Consider the following 13,556-nt stretch of genomic DNA (forward strand, 5'->3'; position numbering starts at 1 on the left):
GAGGTCCATTGGTCAAAGCCCGTCCGTGGAAAGTCAAAGGGCTAGATCTCGTGGTCAAACGCTTCAGGGTTACGCAGGACGGGGGCCCTGGGGGTAGCAATGCCACTAGAGCGTCGCACCGGGCCCTCATATATGCGGGGAGGTGTGGTGGCATGTTTGAAGAGGCCGCACGCGTCTCCGGATTGTGGCCCCCCACACGGACGGTGCCGCACTGGCACCTAGAGGGGGGAAAACGGGTGCGTCGAGTCTACACAGAGGGGATCTTGCTATGGGTTTGGCCCGCATGTTTCTCCCAGGTGTTCCTCTGGACTTACATAACACAACCATGTGGAGAGGTCTACTGGTCAAAGCCCGTCCGTGGAAAGTCAAAGGGCTAGATCTCTTGGTCAAACGCTCCAGGGTTAGGCGGGACCGGGGCCCTCGGGGGTAGCAATGCCACCAGAGCGTCGCACTGGGTCCTCATACATGCCGGGTGGTGTGTTGGCATGTCTGAAGAGGCGGCACGCATCTCAGGGGTGTAGCCCCCCTCACGGACGGCGTCACCGTCGGCATCTGGAGGGGGGGGCGCCGTGTCGGGTGTACACGGATGTAGACTGCAAATAAAAAACACCGACATCCGTCATGGAAAACGGACGATTACTCTGAAACCTCCAGTGTCTGGAAACCGGACCGGTGCCCGGGCACCGAAAGTTTCAGAGTAATTGTTCGTTTTCCTAACGAAAGTCTAATGAATACTGGAGCTTGCTTTGTATGGATTAGCCAAGTATTTAAAGTGGTCAAATTGCTCTTCCCTTGGCGATGTGGTACCATTTTTTAGTTTTCAGATGCTATCTATGCTGCCGCAAAAAAGATGCTATCTATGCCGACGGCATAGCCGTCAGAATAGTTTGCCACGTGGCATCTTTAACTATGCCGACGGCATACCCGTCGGCATAGATTGCCTTATCCAATTGGGGGGTGATAACCCACATGTATAGGGGATCGCAACAGTTTTCGAGGGTAGAGTATTCAACCTAAATTTATTGATTCGACACAAGGGGAGCCAAAGAATATTCTCAAGTATTAGTGGTTGAGTTGTCAATTGAACCACACCTGGATAACTTAGTATCTGCAACAAAGTATTTAATAGCAAAGTAGTATGATAGTAATGGTCACAGTGGCAAAAGTAACGATAGCAGTTTTGTAGTAATTGTAACAGTAGCAACGGTAAAGTAAATAAGCAAAGCACAATATGTGAAAAGCTCGTAGGCATTGGATCAATGATGGATAATTATGTCGAATGCAATTCATCATGTAATAGGTATAACATAGGGTGACACAGAACTAGCTCCAGTTCATCAATGTAATGTAGGCATGTATTCCGAGTATAGTCATACGTGCTTATGGAAAAGAACTTGCATGACATCTTTTGTCCTACCCTCCCGTGGCAGCGGGGTCCTAATGGAAACTAAGGGATATTAAGGCCTCCTTTTAATAGAGTACCGGACTAAAGCATTAACACATAGCATTAAGCATAGCCTACGATGTCATGCAAGCATTAAGCATAGCAAAGTCATAGCAACATCAATCTCAGAACATAGTGGATACTAGGGATCAAACCCTAACAAAACTAACTTGATTACATGGTAAATCTCATCCAACCCATCACCGTCCAGCAAGCCTACGATGGAATTACTCACGCACGGCGGTCAGCATCATGAAATTGGTGATGGAGGATGGTTGATGATGATGACGGCAATGAATCCCCCTCTCCGGAGCCCCGAATGGACTCCAGATCAGCCCTCCCGAGAGAGATTAGGGCTTGGTGGCGGCTCCGTATCGTAAAACGCGAGGAAACTTTTTCTGTGATTTTTTTCTCCGTGAAACGGAATATATAGAGTTGGAGTTGAGGTCAGTGGAGCATCAGGGGGCCCACGAGACAGGGTGGCACGCCCAAGGGGAGGGGGCGCGCCCCCCACCCTCGTGGACAGGGTGTGGGCCCCCTGGCCTTGATTCTTTCGCCAGTATTTTTTATATTTTCCAAAAGTTATCTCCGTGGATTTGCAGGTCATTCTGAGAACTTTTATTTCTGCACAAAAATAACACCATGGTAGTTCTGCTGAAAACGGCGTCTGTCTGGGTTAGTTCCATTCAAATCATGCAAATTAGAGTCCAAAACAAGGGCAAAAGTGTTTGGGAAAGTAGATACGACGGAGACGTATCAACTCCCCCAAGCTTAAACCTTTGCTTGTCCTCAAGCAATTCAGTTGATAAACTAAAAGTGATAAAGAAAAACTTTTGCAAACTCTATTTGCTCTTATTGTTGTAAATATGTAAAGCCAGCATTCCAGTTTTCAGCAAAGATTATGAACTAACCATATTCACAATAACACTTAGGTCTCATATTTACTCATATCAATGGCATAATCAGCTAGCGAGCAAATAATAATAAATCTCGGATGACAACACTTTCTCAAAACAATCATAATATGATATAACAAGATGGTATCTCGCTAGCCCTTTCTGAGACCGCAAAACATAAATGCAGAGAACCTTTAAATATCAAGGACTAACTAAACATTGTAATTCATGGTAAAAGAGATCCAGTCAAGTCATACTCGATATAAACAAATAGTATTGCATGCAAATGACAGTGTGCTCTCCAGCAGGTGCTTTTTAATAAGAGGATGATGACTCAACATAAAAGTAAATAGATAGGCCCTTCACAGAGGGAAGCAGGGATTTGTAGAGGTGCCAGAGCTCAATTTTTAAATAGAGATGAATAACATTTTGAGCGGTATACTTTCACTATCAACATAACAACTATGAGATCTCGATATCTTCCATGATACACACATTATAGGCGGTTCCCAAACAAAATGGTAAAATTTATACTCCCCCTCCACCAACAATCATCAATCCATGGCTTCCCCGAAACAACGGGTGCCTCCAACTAACAACAATCCTGGGGGGGTTTTGTTTCATTATTTTGATTTGCTTTGATCTTTTTGATCATGGAACTGGGCATCCCGGTTACCAGCCATTTTCTCGTGAATGAGGAGCAGAGTCCACTCCTCTGAGAATAACCCACCTAGCATGGAAGATACAGACATCCCTAGTTGATACATGAGCTGCTCGAGCATACAAAACAGAATTTCATTTGAAGGTTTGGAGTTTGGCACATAAAAATTTACTTGGAACGGCAGGTAAATATCGCATATAGGAAGGTATGTTGGACTCATATGGAATAACTTTGGGGTTTATGGAGTTTGGATGCACAAGAAATATTCCCGCTTAGTGCAAGTGAAGGCTAGCAAAAGACTGGGGAGCGACCAACTGAGAGAGCGACAACAGTCATGAACATGCATTAAAATTAATCAACACCGAGTGCAAGCATGAGTAGGATATAATCCACCATGAACATAAATATCGTGAAGGCTATGTTGATTTTTGTTTCAACTACATGCATGAACATGTGCCAAGTCGAGTCACTCAATTCATTTAAAGGAGGATACCACCCTATCATACCACATCACAACCATTTTAATAGCATGTTGGCACGCAAGGTAAACCATTATAAGCTCCTAGCTACTTAAGCATGACATAAGAAACTATAATCTCTAATTGTCATTGCAAACATGTTTATTCATAACAGACTGAATCAGGAATGATGAAGTCATCATATTTACAAAAACAAGAGAGGTTGAGTTCATACCAGCTTCTCTCATCTCAATAAGTCCATCGTATATCGTCATTATTGCCTTTCACTTGCACGACCGAACGGTGTGTATAATAATAATAGTGCACGTGCATTGGACTAAGCTGGAATTTGCAAGCATTCAATTCAAGGGAGAAGACAAGGTAATATGGGCTCTTGGTTAAATCAATAATCATGCATATGAGAGCCACTTAGACATTTTCATTATGGTCTTTTACTCTTGACCCCCAATGGAAAGAAAAGAAAGAAAACTATTAACACGGGAAAGCTCCCAACAAGAAGAACGAGAAATATTTTTGGGTTTTCTTTTAATTATTACTAAAAGCATGGAAATTAAACTAACTAATTTTTTGGGTTTTCTTTAAGGTTTATCAAACACACAAGAAGAAAACTAGAAAAATAAATTAAACTAGCATGGATAGTACAATGAAAGAGTATGAGCACCGACACTAGAATGAGTGTGTGAACATGAATGTAAAGTCGGTGAGGAATAGGTACTCCCACAAGCTTAGGCTTTTGGCCTAAGTTGGTCTATGCCCATGGATCGCCTGGCTGATATCCGAAGTTGTAACTGGGGTCATACTGAGATGCAGCAGCCATTGCCTCCTGCACTGCGGCCTGACGGCGCGCTGCTTCCGTTCTCCTCTCGTACGCATTCGCCTCCTCCCTGGTTATAACATATCTTCTTTTTTCCTGATAATCAAAAAGGGCAGGAGCAGGAAGAGTAATATGGACAGCACGACGTCTATCAAAGATTAGTCGATATTGGAGGGATTGTTCATTCCTCTCAAGAAAATGATGCTAACCATGGCATTATAATCTAAATAAGCGGGAGGCAATTCCGTATCATTTTCATGTATAGGTAAATCAAGATAATTAGCCACACGGATCGCAAAAATTCCTCCAAACAAGTCTCCAGCTAAATCATTATGATGCAACCTACGTGCAACAATTTTGCCCCCAAGTTGTATTGTTTATCACCTAATGCAGCACTCTTGAGAACACAAAGATCAGGGACACACATGTGACATGCTTCATCTTTACCATTAACGCATCTACCAATGAAAAGAGCAAAATAATGTATAGCAGGAAAATGAATGCTCCCTATGGTAGCTTGTGCTATTTCTCTAGATTCTCCCACCGTAATACTAGCAAGGAAGTATTTATATTCAGATTTACGAGGTTCATTAACACTTCCCCACTGTGGGAGTTTCCAAGCACTAGTAAAATCTTCTAAGTCCATGGTATATGATTTATCATAAATATCAAACAGGACAGTTTGAGAGTTGCGCGAAGATGTAAATTTAAACCTTCTCACAAATGAATCAGTTAAGTATTGGTATTGAGGGCACTTATCTTGCATGAATTCCTCAAGGTCAACATTACACACATATGCATCAAATTCATCCTTGATGCCCGCTTCAACCATAAACTGCTCTGACGGACATTTACAAGGCCGCACATCGGCTTCCCTTCGTGGTTTGTCGTCCAGCTCACGTATCGCGAGTCGGGGTCCTTTCTTCCTTGAAGAACCACCTTGGTACATTTTCCTAAACATATTTCCTTTTCTGCAATATTTTTGAAATTTTTAGTAACTCGAAATAAAAGTGAACCAAAATAAACAAGATTGATAGCAACCATTGTTTTGGTTACCGGTCGAAATTTCAAGATTTTCCATGGTTACCGCGTATTTCCATGCCCCTCGGTAAACCGCACACTACAAGAAACTTGTTAATACATGACCGATTTGCGATGAAAAATTCAGAAATTGTCATGGACAATCGGTACAGCCCCCGCAAACCCGCCTAAGCATGCTAGAGCCCGCCCAACCGTTCCTCATATAAAAAGTTAGCCCCAACACACACTCTCCTCGACCTCCTCTTATCTCCCTCCTCCACACATCCCCTCCCGATTCCCCATCGCCGCCACCCACCACCTCTTCCCATCCCTCCTCCGTCGCTGGCCCTCCCCCTACCGTTCCCTCACCTCGCAGCTCCAGCAGGTGTCAGATCCGCGTGATTCCCCAACCATACTCCCCTCTCGCAACCCAACTCTCTCTCTCTCTCCCTTGCGACCCCTCGCACCGCGACCAGTGCACGCTGTTTCCAGCGACGTCCGCCACCGCGCAATGCACTGACGAGCTAGTCTCCGACCCCTCCGTCCTCCAGTCCGACTGGATTTGCTGCTCCCGGTCTCTAGCGCTCGGCCACGACCTCTAGCCCATGGCTAGGGTTTCGGCTGAGGCATCGCGTCCATCACTGGCGCGTCTTCTGCGGCTCCTCTCCGTCGTACAATGCACCCAATCGCGCCCTCTCGGCCTGCTGGATGTGCGCTCGCGCACGTTGGGCTGGACGGCAGCGATGCCGACCTCCTCTGCCGCGTCTCCGGCGTGGCCGTGCATCCTGTGGCAACCTCCTACCGCGCGATGGTGGTGGCTGACCTGCACTTCGACAGATGCATCACCAACAAACCTCTTTAGTGAGCACTTGTACCTCTGCCTCCCCCCTCTATTGCATCTGATTTTATTTTACCTGTTGTTCCGAGTTAGTCAAGTTTTGAAACTGATGTATCCGTGAACAAAATATTGAAGTTATTTACATGTTCATAATTGGTTATCAAGCAAAGGTACATTCAGAAAATGATAGTGGTTGTTCGAAGAAGAAGTTGGTTCATTTACTGCTGTAGTTAAAAAGTGGAACAGCTAATTTTGTACGTATACTAAATTTACTTGCATGCTTATTTTATAGGTGTTTCCTGCATACTGAGGGGTATGCCTGATCTCTTTTCTGAGGCCATGAAATATTTTTAGGTAGCTTCTCTTGATAAGGTCAATGGCTTGCGTACTGTACTGCTATATATCCTTTCTTTCATAATGAGTTATGTGCATGCTCTGTTTCCTCAAGTCAAGGTTTGATCAGGGAAGCTACTCAGTATTTTTGTTGTACATATGCATGTCCCATAAATTCAGAAGTTAGTATAACATGACAATGAGGTTGCATCATAAGTCTGAAACCAAGGTTCTTCTGTCCACATAATGATCTCCTCACAAAAAACAAAACCATTTATAAACTGAATTTTTGAACATACGAACACCCATGGAGAAGCTCATTTATAAAGCATCCATTTGTGAATGAATTTCTGAAATATTACCATCTGCAATGGATATGATAATGGTAGAACAATTGTGATGATGGACAAATGTTTAAGGATTTATTTTCCCGTTGCAACGCACGGAAATATGTCCTAGTCAATACAAAGGATGGTCAAGTTTCTGATGTTAGTTCATTATTTTCAAACAATAAATAGATACTTGTTACTTTATCCATGACAAACTTCAAGTACGTCATGAAGAAAGGGAAAGTATTGTGCGGCTACCCATTGTACATTCTTGCTTCTTTGCTCAGTTAGTATGCATTTGAATAAATTCTTTAAGAATTCAGTTAGTAAATATTTAGACATTTGGGAAGGCATGGTACTTTAAAAATTCAGTTCAGTTGAGAAAACATTTGCATTTTAGTAATAGTGAAAGGAAACTGCGCAACCAATTGTCACACTAATATCTTTGCTTTGCACATTATAGAATGCACATCTCCAACCTGATGGACGCCGATGCCGTCGTTCTCAAGCAGAACAGTGTGAGCTTGATACCCTTCCATTCTTCCTATTGTCTTATTCTTGATGTGAATTATTTAGGCGGTAGATTTTGAGTTGTTCAAGGTGTGATCTGTTGTGAGCTTCAAGGTGTGGATTATTGTGTGGTTCCTGTAAAATTATAATTGCACGGATATTTCTGTGTGCATAAAATCTGCGTTGGGCCATGCCCCCGATATCATGCATTCTGTCGGTACACTACTTGACTTGCAATCTCCTGGTGTTCATGGGTTCCGATTCTGCTCATATCTTGTTATCCATTAAGTAATTTCTTAAGCCATGAAATAAATGAAGTTTGTAGTTCTTATGCAAGCTGGTGAATGTTTGCTACATGTGCTGAAGGCTTTCAATTCCTACTGCTATCACCTTGTTTACAAATATACTGATTCATTTCATTATTGTTTGATGTTATAAATAATAGTCTCTCAATACTGGTCAAGTGGGAAATCACTAGTCCCGAGCATAAATAATTGCCATGTGCTGTTTTTAGAGTACTTTTCCTTATGTTCATTTATTGCAGAGACAATAATCTGGAAATAGCATGTATAAAATTTCAAGTGCTGATACTACAATATAAAAATTTGAAACAGTTTAGGCTTAAAGTGTAAACTCTAAACTTTATTGGACAGAAATAATTGTGTACCTTGTATCCCACGTCATATTGAAGTGTGGGTAGAGATTACTATGTACCTTGTATGCCATGAAGGCTAATCAATAAATGGTTGAATTCATGTTGTTTTTCTTCCAACATATGTTATTGTTCACAATTCGTGGGTGTGGTTAATCTAGATGTGAAGGTTATGGTCTGAAAGCATTAGAGTAAATCTGAACCATTAAGTTCATCTTTGTACTAAAGGGCTTAGCTGAAGTTCTTTGATTTGTAAAGAATTATACTGTTAGCATAATAAGATCACTAAGTGGATCACTTAATGGCGTACAATGGTCTTGCGTCTTGAGTGTTTTTATTTTAAATGCAAGAAGCAAGTTTATTGACAGAAACTATCTTTAATTGATGAAGAAAGAATGCCTCCAGTATTACTATTTTTAGGTTCAGTCTGTTATAACTTATCTTTTGTATGTGGTTTGGATCCTATGCAGGTTTGGCTGTTAGTACGTGTTACTGGAGATTGAAATTCTTTCTAGCTGCGTTGAAGCAGATTTGCAGTGTTGGAGAATAAAATTAGCTACTAGTGCATTTTTTTATGGATGTCATGTTACTCGAAATTAGAAAAATAATAATCTTATAGTTCTATCTAGATGTGCTTGTGATGTTTCGATATAAGCTTAGTTTTTTTTTAAATCAGATTAAGATTGGTGTATATCTGTATTGGTATGTGAACAAATGTTATTTTTTTAATGAATACAGTTTGATTGTTGTATATTGCGCTGTATCAAGAAAACAGACTGGATGAAAAAGGGGCTTCTGGGTTTGATTAAATAAACAGGGACCAAAATTAATTATTGGGCCAAAATCCTAATTTGGTGATGTGCCATGTTGGCCTCCACGTCAGATCCACGTAGACGCCATGTTAGGTCTGTGGTGCTTCGGGGTCAGCTAAATCGGTGACGGTTTGTTCCGTCACATCCTAGTTTGGGCCGAGCAGGCCTGGTGCTAATCCATGATGGTTGAGTACTATCATGGAAGGTATGATAGCAAATTATGACGTGATATACATGACGGATTTTGAATCCGTCATCCATGGGCACGCATGACAGTATTTGGTCGATCTGTGACGGACAAGGACCGTCATGTATTAACAAGTTTCTTGTAGTGGCAATACCAAGCAAAAAATACCATTTTTTTATTTTTTGAATTTAAACACTCGATTTACTGTAAAGTACGTAGGATCTAATTAATTACATGAGAGTTGGTTCTGGCGTGTTGGTAGCAACCTATTTCCTGTTTTGAGAGATCTCTGGTTCGAATATTCGTTCAATCACTTATTTGAATTCAAAATTCAACTACAAAATTCTCTCGAAATATTATCGGTATTTCTCGGTAACCGTGGTAGCCACATTTACCAGTCCCCCACGGTAAAATTGCCTCATTCGGTAACTAAAACCTTGATAGCAACTACTCCCACAAGTGCCTAGAGCCTATATCATGCATTAGAATTACTTGGGACCTCATAAATTTGACATGCAAGCTCAAGAACAGGGTCACCTAGGCAGCAAAAATTTGCAATGAATAAATCACTAGAACAAAAACTAATTGGATCATTGGAGGAGTCACATACCAAGCAACAATATCCCAAAGCAGTTTTGTGAATGGAGCTTTGAGCAAGGAGATCAAAAATTGCAGCAAAATGAGCTAGAACTCGTGCTTGAGCTGGATGGGGATTTTTTTGGGAGGAAGATGGAGTGTGTGGGTGCAGGAATAAGTGGAGGGGAGCCACCATGGGCCCACGAGGCAGGGGGCATGCCCTGTAGGGGTGGGCTCGCCCTGGACCCTCGTGGCCAGGTGCTTGCTCCCGCTCTTGTGTTCTCAGTGCCAAATATTCTCTAATATTCCAGAAAAAATCATATTAAATTGGCATGGCATTTGGAGAACTTTTTTTTGGGATATTTTTTATTGCATGGATAATTCAGAAAACAGGCAAAATATACTATTTCTACACTATTTATTCAAATTAATAGGAAGTAAAGACAGGGTACAGAAGGTTGTGCCTTCTAGTTTCATCCATCTCATGATCATCAACAGGAATCCACTAACAAGGTTGATCAAGTCTTGTTAACAAACTCATTCCGAATCACATGAAATCGGAGAAATTTCAAAGTGGCACTAGGTTACCTCAAGGGGATATGAACATCCCCAATAATAAGAATATCATATTTTTTCTTTGTAGTAGGAAGAGGAAATTCAAAACCTCCAAATATAATTGTTGGAATTTTCCAATAGAATTTATGTTGTGAACTTGAGGTTGTTTCCTCGGAAAGTGTACCGTATGCTCATTACCATTAACATGAAAGGTGACATTGCCTTTGTTGCAATCAATAACATCACCTGCAGTATTTAAAAAGGGTCTTCCAAGGATAATCGATATACTGTCGTCCTTAGGGATATCAAGAATGACAAAGTCTGTTAAGATAGTAACATTTGCAACATCAACAGGCACATCCTCACAAATGCCGACAGGTATAGCAGTTGATTTGTCAGCCATTTGCAAAGATATCTTAGTAGGTGTCAACTTACTTAATTCAAGTCTACGTTATAAGGAAAGAGGCATAACACTAACACCGGCTCCTAAATCACATAAGGTAGTTTTAACGTAATTTCTTTTGATGGAGCATGGTATAGTGGGTACTCCGGGATCACCAAGTTTCTTAGGTATTCCACCCTTATAAGTATAGTTAGCAAGCATGGTGGAGATTTTAGCTTCAGGTATTTTTCTTTTATTGTAATGATATCTTTCATGTATTTAGCATAAGGGTTTGTTTTAAGCATATCGGTAAGCGCATGCGTAAGAAAATAGGTATAATCATTTCAGCAAAGCACTCAAAGTCCTCATCATCCTTTTTCTTGGATGGTTTAGGAGGAAAAGGCATGGGTTTCTGAACCCATGGTTCTCTTTCGCTACCATGCTTCCTAGCAACAAAATCTCTCTTATCATAACGTTGATTTCTTGATTGTGGGTTATCAACATCAACAGCGGGTTCAATTTATATATCGTTGTTATTGCTAGGTTGAGCATCTACATGAACATCATTATTAGCATTATCATTAAGTTCATCTTCATGTCCATATTGTGTTTCAGCATCAGAGATAGAAGTATCATTAGGATTCTAGGGTGTTTTTACAATAGGTTCACTAGAAGCATGCAAAGTCCTATCATCTTTCTTTTTCTTCTTTTTAGGAGGACTAGGTGCATCTAAATTATTTCTCTGAGAATCCTGCTCAATTCTCTTAGGATGGCCTTCAGGATACAAATGTTCTTGAGTCATTCTACCAGTTCTGGTAGCCACTCTAACAGCAAAATCATGTTTATTATTTAATTCATCGAGCAAATCACTTTGAGCTTTCAGTACTTGCTCTGCTTGAGTGGTAACCATAAAAGCATATTTGCTAATGAGTTTAAGTTCACCTTTAACTCTAGCCATATAATCACTCAAGCATCCTATCATGAAAGCATTACTCTTTAATTCTGTACCAACATAAGCATTAAAAATTTCTTGCCTAGCCATAAAGTCATCAAATTCATCCAAACATTGGCTATGAAATTTAGTAGACAGGATTTCAACTTTATCATATCTATAGAGAGAATTTACCTTCACTACCTGTGTCGGGTTATCAAGACAATGTGTTTCTTCAACATGCGGTATATTAAGACCATGTATTTCTTATATTGGAGGTAAATTCTTAACATCTTCAGCTTTAATACCTTTTTCTTTCATTGATTTCTTTGCCTCTTGCATATCTTCATGTCTGAGAAATAGAACACCCCTCTTCTTCGGAGTTGGTTTAGGAATAGGCTCAAGAGTTGGCTCAATTGGCTCAGGAATTGGCTCAGGAAGAGTCCAATTATTTTCATTAGTCAACATATTATTCAATAACAATTCAGCTTGGTCGACTGTTCTTTCCCTGAAAACACAACCAGCACAACTATCCAAGTGGTCCTTGGAAGCATCGGTTAGTCCATTATAAAAGATATCAAGTATTTCATTTTTCTTAAGAGGATGATCAGGCAAAGCATTAAGTAATCGGAGAAGCCTCCCCCAAGCTTGTAGGAGACTCTCTTCTTTGATTTGCACAAAATTATATATTTCCCGCAAGGCAGCTTGTTTCTTATGAGCAGGGGAATATTTAGCAGAGAAGTAATAGATCATATCCTGGGGACTACGCACACAACCAGGATCAAGAGAATTAAACCATGTCTTAGCATCACCCTTTAATGAGAAAGGAAATATTTTAAGGATATAGTAATAGCGAGATTTCTCATCATTAGTAAACAGGGTGGCTATATCATTTAACTTAGTAAGATGTGCCACTATAGTTTCAGATTCAGTGCCATAGAAAGGATCAGATTCAAATAAAGTAATTATCTCAGGATCAACAGAGAATTCATAATCCTTATCAGTAACAAAGATAGGTGAAGTAGCGAAAGCAGGGTCATGTTTCGTTCTAGCATTCAGAGTCTTTTGTTTAGTTTAGCTAATAATTTCTTAAGATGTAGGCATGTATTCCGAATATAGTCATACATGCTTATGGAAAAGAAATTGCATGACATCTTTTGTCCTACCCTCCTGTGGCAGCGGGGTCCTAATGGAAACTAAGGGATATTAAGGCCTCCTTTTAATAGAGTACCGGACCAACGCATTAACACATAGCATTAAGCATAGCCTACGATGTCATGCAAGCATTAAGCATAGCAAAGTCATAGCAACATCAATCTCAGAACATAGTGGATACTAGGGATCAAACCCTAACAAAACTAACTTGATTACGTGGTAAATCTCATCCAACCCATCACCGTCCAGCAAGCCTACAATGGAATTACTCACGCACGGCGGTGAGCATCATGAAATTGGTGATGGAGGATGGTTGATGATGACGACGGTGACGAATCCCCCTCTCCGGAGCCCCGAACGGACTCCAGATCAGCCCTCCCGAGAGAGATTAAGGCTTGGCGGCGGCTCTATATCGTAAAACGCGATGAAACTTTTTCTCTGATTTTTTCTCCGCGAAACGGAATATATAGAGTTGGAGCTGAGGCCGCTGGAGCATCAGGGGGCCCATGAGACAGGGGGCGCGCCCAGGGGGAGGGGGCGCACCCCCCACCCTCGTGGACAGGGTGTGGGCCCCCTGGCCTTGATTCTTTCGCCAGTATTTTTATATTTTCCAAAAGTTATCTCCGTGGATTTGCAGGTCATTCCGAAAACTTTTATTTCTGCACAAAAATAACACCATGGTAGTTCTGCTAAAAATAGCATCAGTCCGGCTTAGTTCCATTCAAATCATGCAAATTAGAGTCCAAAACAAGGGCAAAAGTGTTTCGAAGAGTAGATACGACGGGGACGTGTCAGGGGGGGGGGGCGCTGGCCAGTCATTCCGCATCTTGCCCGCGTCGCGCCCCACCCGTCTGGACCCGCGCCGTCCGCCATGCGCCGCCCGCCGCCGCTCCACCCGCTCCGCTCCCCGCCACCCTCTCCACCCACGCCGCTCCCCGCTGCCCACTCGTCGCCGCTCCACCCACGCCCCTCCCCTTCCCTC

This window comes from Triticum dicoccoides, chromosome 2B (genome assembly GCF_002162155.2).
Source record: "Triticum dicoccoides isolate Atlit2015 ecotype Zavitan chromosome 2B, WEW_v2.0, whole genome shotgun sequence".
NCBI classification, from domain to species: Eukaryota; Viridiplantae; Streptophyta; class Magnoliopsida; order Poales; family Poaceae; genus Triticum; species Triticum dicoccoides.